Source organism: Tupaia chinensis, unplaced genomic scaffold (assembly GCF_000334495.1).
Source record: "Tupaia chinensis unplaced genomic scaffold, TupChi_1.0 Scaffold000450_1, whole genome shotgun sequence".
Classification (NCBI taxonomy): Eukaryota; Metazoa; Chordata; class Mammalia; order Scandentia; family Tupaiidae; genus Tupaia; species Tupaia belangeri.
Window position 1 is genome coordinate 818,725 of NW_006159956.1, and position 9,150 is coordinate 827,874.

Genomic DNA, 9,150 nt, shown 5'->3' on the forward strand with positions numbered 1-9,150 from the left:
TGTCCCTCTCTGTTGAAATAAAAAAAAAAAAGAGAGAGAGAGAGAGAGAGAGAGAGAGAGAGAGAGAGAGAGAGAAGATAAATTTAAATAAAATAATTCTTTAAAAAATATGCATTATTGAATTTAATGTTTCTTCTCATTTTAATTGTTTTGTTTTGTTATGGGGCACATGCTCTCGCCAGACACAGACAGACAGAAATAGAGAAGATGAGAAGTCACCTCCCCAAGGGGAGGGTCACACCACAATCCCTTTTCCTCATTTCCTGCTTGGATTTGGGGCATGCGCACACGCCCCTGGTGTGATTTTCAAGCCGTGGGGTCCCAGACTCAAACCGCAAAGTTGCACAGGTGGAATCCAGCACCTTAATCACCACATCACCAGCTGGCTCTCTTCTAATTTTAAAAGGAAAGAAGATTAAGACATTTCTGTGGGCCACCAAAAGCCTTGTGGGCCACAGGCACCATGCCTGCTGTGCTTAATGGGGAAGTCGGCCCTGTCCTGGGGACTCCCAGGCGCTGAGCCGAGAGGGCCCTGCCCTGCCCTTCCTGCAGGAGGCCCCCGCTGCGCTTTCCTGGCTTCTGGTCCTCACTCGTCCTGAGTGGATTTAGCCCAGAGCAGGTCCCACGAGTGTGTGGCAGTGTGAAACCAGGACAGGCAACCCGCAGCCCCGGTCTAGGCTGCATGTACCCCTTACTCTGTGAACTTCACCTTTCTGAGCCAACTCCCTCATTCACAAAATACAAACAGTTGTAGCAACTGCCCTGTCGCACGGACTGGCTACGTGACCAAGGCCACGTCAACGAGACTCCCTGGCTTCCATTTCCCGTGTGTGAGGGCAAGTTAGGAAAGGAACGTGGAAGACCTCCACGGGCTGGGCAGTCATGGAGGGTTTTTGCCACTGTGGTCTCTGGGGGGATGAGGGAGAAGGCTGGACCCCCACGCTGTCCTGGTCCCACAGTGAGGGGCAGGTGGGCTCTCTGCTCTGCAGTTCTACACCAGGTGACGGTGGAATGGGCTGTGTGCCCATCTGTCCCCCATGGACACCTGGCCATGACTGGTCCCTGAGGATCCTCAGTATGTTCATGTCCAGTGAACACATGAGCGAGGGAAGAGCCCCAGTCACCTCCCTGCCACCAAGGCCACCTCCAGCCGCCTTCCCACTGTCAGCGTCAGTCAGCAGCCGCGGTGTTGGCGTCTGTCATTTAGCCATCACACACAGACGTTGGCGGGGGGACACTTTCATGTCAGGCTTCCTCGCTGCAGGAACACGTTTGGCAGCTCCCAGGGAGCCGTAACCTCAGAGGAGCTTGCTGTTCTCTCCCCCAGCTCCAGGGGCGGGGGCTGTGTCTCTGCTTCCTGGGGGTCTGACGCATGCTCCCTAACCCGCCCCACCCAGTCCCGCGACAGGCTTTCATCTCGTGAGCTCAAAGAGCCCGTCCCAGGTGGCAAGCGCAGCACGGCTCATTTTATGGAGTGATCCAGGCCGAGGAGGGAACGGCAGGGTCAGCCAGAGTGCCAGGGACAGACCACGGGCCCAGAGCACGGTGGACACTCCCAGGCTCGCCTGGATGCTGTCCCTGAGTCACCTGCTCCTCACGCCCGTAACAGTACCAGCTCCCCACAAACGCTCAGTAAGCCTGTCAGCCCGACCCACTCTTCAGTCTGCCTCAGACGCAGACCCCCATAGGCCTTGCGTGCACACCGAGCCTGGCCCAGGTCGCTCCCATCTCCCAGCCGTTGCCCAGGCTGTGCGTTGGCCTGGAATGCCCTTTTGCCGTTCCTCTGCCCGATGAAGTTCTCCCGATCTCTCAAGGACAGGATCAAATACCACTTCTTCCACGAAGGCTCTCCAGCCCCGAGTTCCCAAGGCAGAAGCAATGGCTGCAGCCCTGCGCCCCACATCTGTCACGTCATGCACCTCTCACTGTGTTCTGGAGCGGGGCTAGCCTGAGCCTGTGGCCCCAAAGGACCTCGCGAGGGCTTGACAGGCTAATCCGCGGTGCTCAGTATAAGCATAAGCTGACCCACCACTTGCCGGGACAGGCTGGAAGAGCAGGTGGGGCGGCGCTGGGGCCCTGAGGGCATGAATCAGAACTCAGAACTCGTGGGCTGACACTGGGGGCCTTGCTCCACGCCTGTGGGAGGTCGTCCCTCCCACAGACTGACGCTCAAGACTCTTGACTCACCCACCAGCTGCTCCAGCTTCCGGCGGGAAAATTCTGGGTGAGTGGTCCAGGGAGCAGGCTCGAGGCCCAGACACTCGGTGAACCACCTCGCAATTATGTTTCCCGAGCCTTGCGCCCTCCTGTAAAACAGGGTGATATTAGTGTGTCTCCATGGAGTTCAGCTCAGTCCTGGCAGGTGGGTGTTCGAGCAGTGCTGCCTGTCCTTAAGCTCACGAGCACTCATTCTTCACACTCGCTGTGTGTCTGCTGACCGTGACGACGTGGCCCTGTGCCCCAGCGACCCAGGGACCCTGTCTGGTGGAGGAAGTTTCAGATGGGCAGGCCGTCACATCAGTGAGACACGTGCCCCGGAAAGGACCAGGGCTCGAAGGTCCCCCCACCATGGGGACCAGCCTCGGTGTGACTTTTGTGGGTCCCTTTCTCCAAAAAACATTGAGAATAGTATCTTGTAGAGTCCAGGCAGTAGAGCAGGGGCAGCACAATTGGACCCATATGGGAAAGATCCTGGGTTCGGGTCCCAGGACCCCCCTGAGTACACCGGGTGTGTGCGATGTTGGCAAAGGCGGGGGTGGCAGAGGCTGGAGGAGGGAGTGCCCATCTCTCTGCCTCTCTGCCTCTCCATCTGTCTCTCTTTTATGAAAACAAACACAAATAGTATTTTACAACACCATGTTGGTATGAAGGTGAACATAACCCAGGCTGCATCATATTCACTTTTCCCTTTTTCTTTTCTTAGTGAGATTTTTTGCTATAAGGTGTGTGTGCTTGCTGGAAAGACAAAGACAGAAAGTGAAAAATCACCCCCTGGGGGCAATTGTCTCACCACAATCCCTTCTCCTCCATTCTTCTCTTGGGATCTTAGGCACGCGCGTACATGTGCCCGGCATGAGTTTAAGCCACTGGGTCTGTGACTTGAACTGCAGTCAACTATGAAGGAGTTCAGCAATAGAACCATTATACCATCTGCTGTTCCCAATTTTTCCTTTTGACTTGTTTTTAAATTATTGCCACAGGGTACACGTGTTGGCCAGTGAGAGAGGCGTCTCCCCCAAAGGGACATAGTCATGCCGTAGTCCGTCCTCCACCTCTCCTTCCTACGAGGGCTGTGAGTATGTACGCACATGCAGCTGGTCTATTCTTCAAGACACCAGGGCTGGGATTTGAACCATGGTTAACCACGTGGGCTCCCGTTCCCAATACACAGTACTTAACCACTGTGCTACAGGGATGGCCCTCGTTTTTCCCTTTTGGTTAAAACATGTACTAGGTGCCAGCCCTGTAGCCTAGTGGTTAGGAGAGTTGGAACCCACTTGGCTGACCGCAATTCAAACCTCTACCCCGTGCTTTGAAAGTCATGCCAGCACACTTGTATGTGCGTCCAAAATCTCAACAGGATGGAGAAGTGGAGGAGAAAGGATCGCAGTGTGACCGCACCCGCTGGCAGATGTGCTCTCCCTCTCTGTCTCTTTCTGCCAAGCACATACGCTCTCTGGAAATTAAAGAACTATTTGGACACTTCTGCAGTCCTCTGAAAGTTCTGTGGGCCCTGGCACTGTGCTGCTGGGCCTGATGAAGACTTGGTCTGGCCGCGACTCTGCTGACCAGTTAGGGAAGCTGCTGGAGAAAATGACCAGGAGGGCGAGAGGAGTCACCAGGGGAAGAGGGAACAAAAGGGTGGGTACCAGGGACAAGAGGACAACAAGGGACAGCAAGGAGACTGTCTGCTCAGGAGGAAGAAGCAGATAGACTAGGCCATAGCCTGCAGAGCCCCTCGTGCTAGTCCAGCCCTGTCACTGGAACCTCCACCTCTGTCCCCTGGGCCAGCCTGGGACATCCCAGTAAACCCTGTCCCTCCCCAACCCTGATGCAACCTCCCTTGCCCGCCCTCCCTCCTCAGAGCCGCAGCACACTCACGGCTGCTCTGTCTTCCCACCCGCAGAGTGGGAGCACTAACAAGTACCCTCCCCTCCCCTCCCCTCCCCATAGTGGGAGAGACCGGAGTACAGAGTACAGAGTACAGAGTACAGAGACCGGAGACCGGGTGGTGGTGAGTGGCAGTCCCTCCAGATCTGGTAGGAGCCGTGTGAGCGGGAGTTGGTCGGGCAGTGGCGTTGTTAGCGGGGCCGGCCTGCTGCCCTACATAGGATAAGCACTGAGGGCCTTCCTCGCTCGGCACCCTGAGAGCACCGCAGCCTGCATGGAGCAATGTCTCAAGTCACTAAGGAGAGGGGTAGGGCCCTGGGCCCTGGGCTCTGGCTGAGGGCATCTCAGTTCTTTTGTGCCCACCATCCCTGCCCACACTGTCTCTGCTTCTCAGGGACTACACATCCTAACAGCCAAAGCCCTCCAAGGGTGGAGACTCTGGGTGCTGGCTTTGGTGGTGCACAGCAGGGTGGCCAGAGCTGCAGAGGCTAAATGTGGCCATCTGTTCCGCCGGCCCTACCAGCTGGTCATGCTCCTCAGACAGCACCTTGAGGGCCCCGTGCATCGTATCCTGCACAGCCGGGAGCTGCAGGCTGGAGAGGGCGGAGGGCAGGTGGGATTAGCTCAGGGTGGGCTGCCCCCCCAGTCCACCTCCAGCTGGTGAGTGCATGTGTGCATGGGTGTGCATGCGTGTGCGTGTGTGCTTGTGCATGTTGGTGCGCGTGCATGGATGAGCTGGTGCCTCTCTAACCACCTCTTCTCTCCGGTCCTCAGGCTGGCCACCCAGGCGCTGAGAGTCCTGCAGGGTCATTTGTCTGGAGCGTTCCAAACTCTTCCGGTTTTTCTTTTTCTGCCCCTTGCTGCCCCGCCCACCCCTGACTTCTCTTCTGTCACCCATTCTGCCTTCTCCTCTTCTGATTCTCAACACTTTGCTCTTAGGACACAGTGTCTGCAGCTGACACAGTTCAGCCGACTTCTCAGTCTTCCTTTTCCAGCCGTTCCCCAAGCCCTTCCAGCCCTGCCACCCCAGCTCCGTTCAGCGCCAGGCTCCTGTCCCACCATATGTCCCACCACACCTATTGCCCAGAACACCTTCGCTGGGTCCTGGGCCCCCCTTCTGCCTCTGTCTGGGGGTTAACCAGGTCTCCCTGGGACTCCTCTCCCCAGCCAGGCCTCTGCGCCTCAGGGCCTCTGGTATGCTGTCATCTTCCCCGAGAGCCCCAATTCCTGAATTCAACTCGGGGTGATTTCTGCAGCTTCCCAGCCACCCTGTGCACCCCCACCCTGCCCCCAGCTGCCCCCAGCCTCTGCAAAGCAGTGCAGGATCTTCCTTAAGTGCAGCTGGGCCTGGTCACCCCCTGTGCGCATCCATGGCTCATCACCTCCAGGACCAAGTCCACAGCCCAGAAGGCCCCTTGGGACATGGCCTCTATCTGCCCCTGCCGTCTCCTATGGTCCTCTCCTCTCTTGCCCCTCTGACTGTGCAGAAAAGAATGACCGTAGCAAACCTGAGGCAGAGGCCTGCTTGCTACTCCCCCGGGCGGGCCTGGGCTGGCATCTGGCAGGCTATTGCTCACTGGGCCTAGATCGTCTATATCACATGGACACCTGCTGCCTGTGGGTCTGGAATGTCAGCACGTGCCTGGCAGAGGGCCCCCACGCCGCCAGCCCCAGGGACAAACCCTGAGCACCAAGTCCCTACCGAACCTCCATAGTCGCCACAATGCTTCGCTGGAGGAGTGGAGCAGAGCCTGGGTGACCCCAGGAGACGGTTCTGAAAGTCTATGGCTGGGCTCCTCCTGCTTCACCCACATACCCTGTCCCCGTGCTGATGTGCACGCTGTCCTTTCACTGTAAGAAGTCACAGCCATGGGGCCAGCTGGTGGCGTGGTGGTTAAGGGGACTGGATCTCGCATGGCTGAGGACGCAGTTCGAGCCCTGGACCTGGCGGCTTGAGAAGCACACAGGGCAGTGTGCGTATCCCAAAATCCCAAGAGGAGAATGGAGGAGAAGGGATTGCAGCGTACTTAACCCCCTGGGGGGTAATTTCTCTCTCTTTTCCCGGCAAGTGCATGTGCCCTATAAAAAGGTTTTTAAAAAATCACAGTGCCGAGTGCAACTGTAAATCGAGTTCTGTGAGCCTTCTCGGTGAGCCGTGGGGCCTGGGGTGATCTCGGGGACCCTGGCGCCCTAACCTTGGCTCAGACGCTCTACGGTCAGGCCTCCGAGCCTGTGCCCATACGATTCCCGCTGTGTGAACCGAGCTTCCTCCTGAAAACCTGGGCAGTGCCGCCTCCGCTGGGCGGGAGCCAGTGGCACGGTCCCTGAACTATAGACTCTGCCGGGGCGTTCGAGGTTCAGAGCACAGTCCTCACGGGTCTGGGCTTCCAGAGGGTACAGCCTACACCTGCCCCCCAGCACGCACAGCGTGAGGAGTGAGGCTCCTTTGGGGATTTGTAAACTCGGGCAGAGATTTCTTTTTTTGGAGAGATTTTTGCTATAGGGTGTGTGTGCTCACCAGAAAGACAGAGCGAGACAGAGAGACAGAAAGTGAGAAATCACCTCCCAGGGGGGATGGCCATGCCGCAATCCCTTCTCCACTCTTCTCTCAGGATCTTGGGCACGCACGCAACCCGGCGTGAGTTTAAGCCACTGGGTCCAGGACTCGAACCGCGGTCGACTACATGGGAGTCCAGCAATATAGCCATTACACCATCCGCTGGTCCCCAGACAGAAACATTTTGAAGCTGCAACAGGGGTTCCAGCATTTGGAGAGGTCACTTCCCTAATTCCTGGGGTCTCCCGGCAGAAATGGGGGAGGCTTGTTTGTGCCAGGGGAGGCAGATAGAGAACTCATGGCACAAGCAGTAGCCAAATCTACCAGGCAGAAAACAAAACCCGTCCGAGGGGACGTGGCCTGTATGTGGGATGGCGGGCCGGGGGCCTCTGAGGGTCTGTGCACAGCCTGCTGAGTCTCACTGCCAGGTGCCTGCAAAAGCACGTGCGCGCCCAGGCCGGTGCTAGCCCGACAGGGACGCAGAAGGCACAGAGGGCGGTTAGCCCCTCGTCAAGGGCTTCTTAATCAGCACCCCCTCCTCTCACACCCTTACCATTAACAAGCCTCCCCGGTGTGTTCTGAATGAAACTTGATCTTCATATGGCCTTCTTGGGGTGGGGATCCTGTCCGTGAAGCAGGTTGAGTCTGAGGTCAAGCTGGTGACAGCTAGCAAGAGACCTGGCCTGGTCCAGGCCTGAGTGACAACAGTCCTCACTGGACAGGGGCCGGGGTATCTCCTCCTGCCACATCTTATGCAACCGGCAGAGGTGCCAGGCTGGGCAGCCAGGAGGACCCCGAGAGGGGCTGGAAAACACCTGGGCTCTGGCTGCAGAAACGCCTCCTGCCCTAATCATCGGGGTGGTCACTGCTGTCTCCATCAGGTGGGAGGTCAGGCCGCCAAGGGCGAGGAGGCTCCCAGAGGGACTGCCCTGCCCTCAGCACCAGTGTCCGTCCACCGGGTGAGAGCCAGAGGGATTGTCCCTGCAGTGCAGTGGACACCCCGAGCCCACCCCGCCATGCCTCACAAGTGGGATCAGGGGTCCAGGTGGGGTGGGAAGCCCCAGAAGCTGCCACTTGCTCCTTGTCAGCCCACCTGCTCTCTCAGATGACAGTAATGCGGGTAGGGTCATTGTGAAGGCGAGGTAAGTAAATTATTTCAAATGATTTTTAAGAAAATAATCATTTCAAATATTACGAATGAATGAATCTGTGCCAACACGAGTGGCACCCAGACAGACAGTAGAGACCACAGTCACACTTAGCCACGGCACATGGGATGCGCTGGCACTCCCAAGAAGCCCGGCCTTGCCCACCGTGACGCTGGGGCAGCAGAAAACTGTCACTGTCACCTTCCAACATCTCACCCTGGTGCTGGTCAAGGCCCCTGGGGTGAGAAACAAGGCAGGTGGGAGAGACAGGACCTGGGGAGGGCTCACCCTCTGGAAGGAGTCCCCCGGGGCACTCAGGGTGACAGTAGGGGGAGGCTGCCCATTTAATCCTTGCAGCCCCTGTACCCTGGAAAAGTGCAGGCTGGGAAGGCCCTCTAAGCCCAGGCAGGGGCCGCAGGGGACCACAGCGGGCAGCTGCTCGTGAGTCCTTGGGATCAGAGCACCCACTCAAGGCTACAGCCCACAGGGCCTGCCCTGAGCTGGGCGTCAGAAGCCGGGTGTGGGGCAGGCAGCCTGGGTGCTAGCCAGGCTGACCTGCTGCTCAGAGTTCAAACCCCTCCGAGCCTCACTGGCCCTCGCACAGGACGAGGGGGTGGCCACGACAGCAGTTTGCCCAATGCTCCCCAAGATCTGGGGGGCATGGCTCCTTCCTACTTCAACTAGAGCTGCTCTGTTCAGACACCCTGGGATTCCTGGGCAAATCTGCTTTTTTAAAAAAGGACTTGGCTGCAAAACACAAACGAAAGGCAACTGGCCTGGCCACTCCGGCTGTGGTGCTCCACCTGGGAGTGTCACGCCGGAGTCCTTGGGATTGGGGCACCCACTCAAGAGCGCAGCCCGGAAGGGGTGGGGACAGCTTGGCCCAGCAAGGAGAAACGGCCAGGCTAGGCTGGGCCCAGGGAAGGAGGGTGATGTCCAACGGGCTCGGGGTATCATGGGAAGGACTGAGGGGGGTCCCATTTGTGCCCTTGACTCTGGAAGGATGTTAGCTCAGATGCTGTTCCCCTCAGTCAAAGTTTTCTCCCAGGAAAGGGCGTGGTCACTGACTGGTCAACCATCCGGTGCCAGGCATGAGCTGCCAGTGAGCGAGACCCCCTAGCGTCTGAGCTCCTTGGGCTTGGAGGTGCCCACCCCACCCAGGGTCCTGTCACACGCTGTCTTCTCTACAGCCCACCTCGGGCCTCCTGCCTGGACCACGTCCCACCAGAGGCGCCTGGAGTCCAGGCTGCCTTAAAGGTGCTCCATGCCAGGCTGGAGACGGCTGCCTAGAGGGGGCATCCCAGTGCCTTCCCCCAGCTGTGGGGGGGGCCCGGG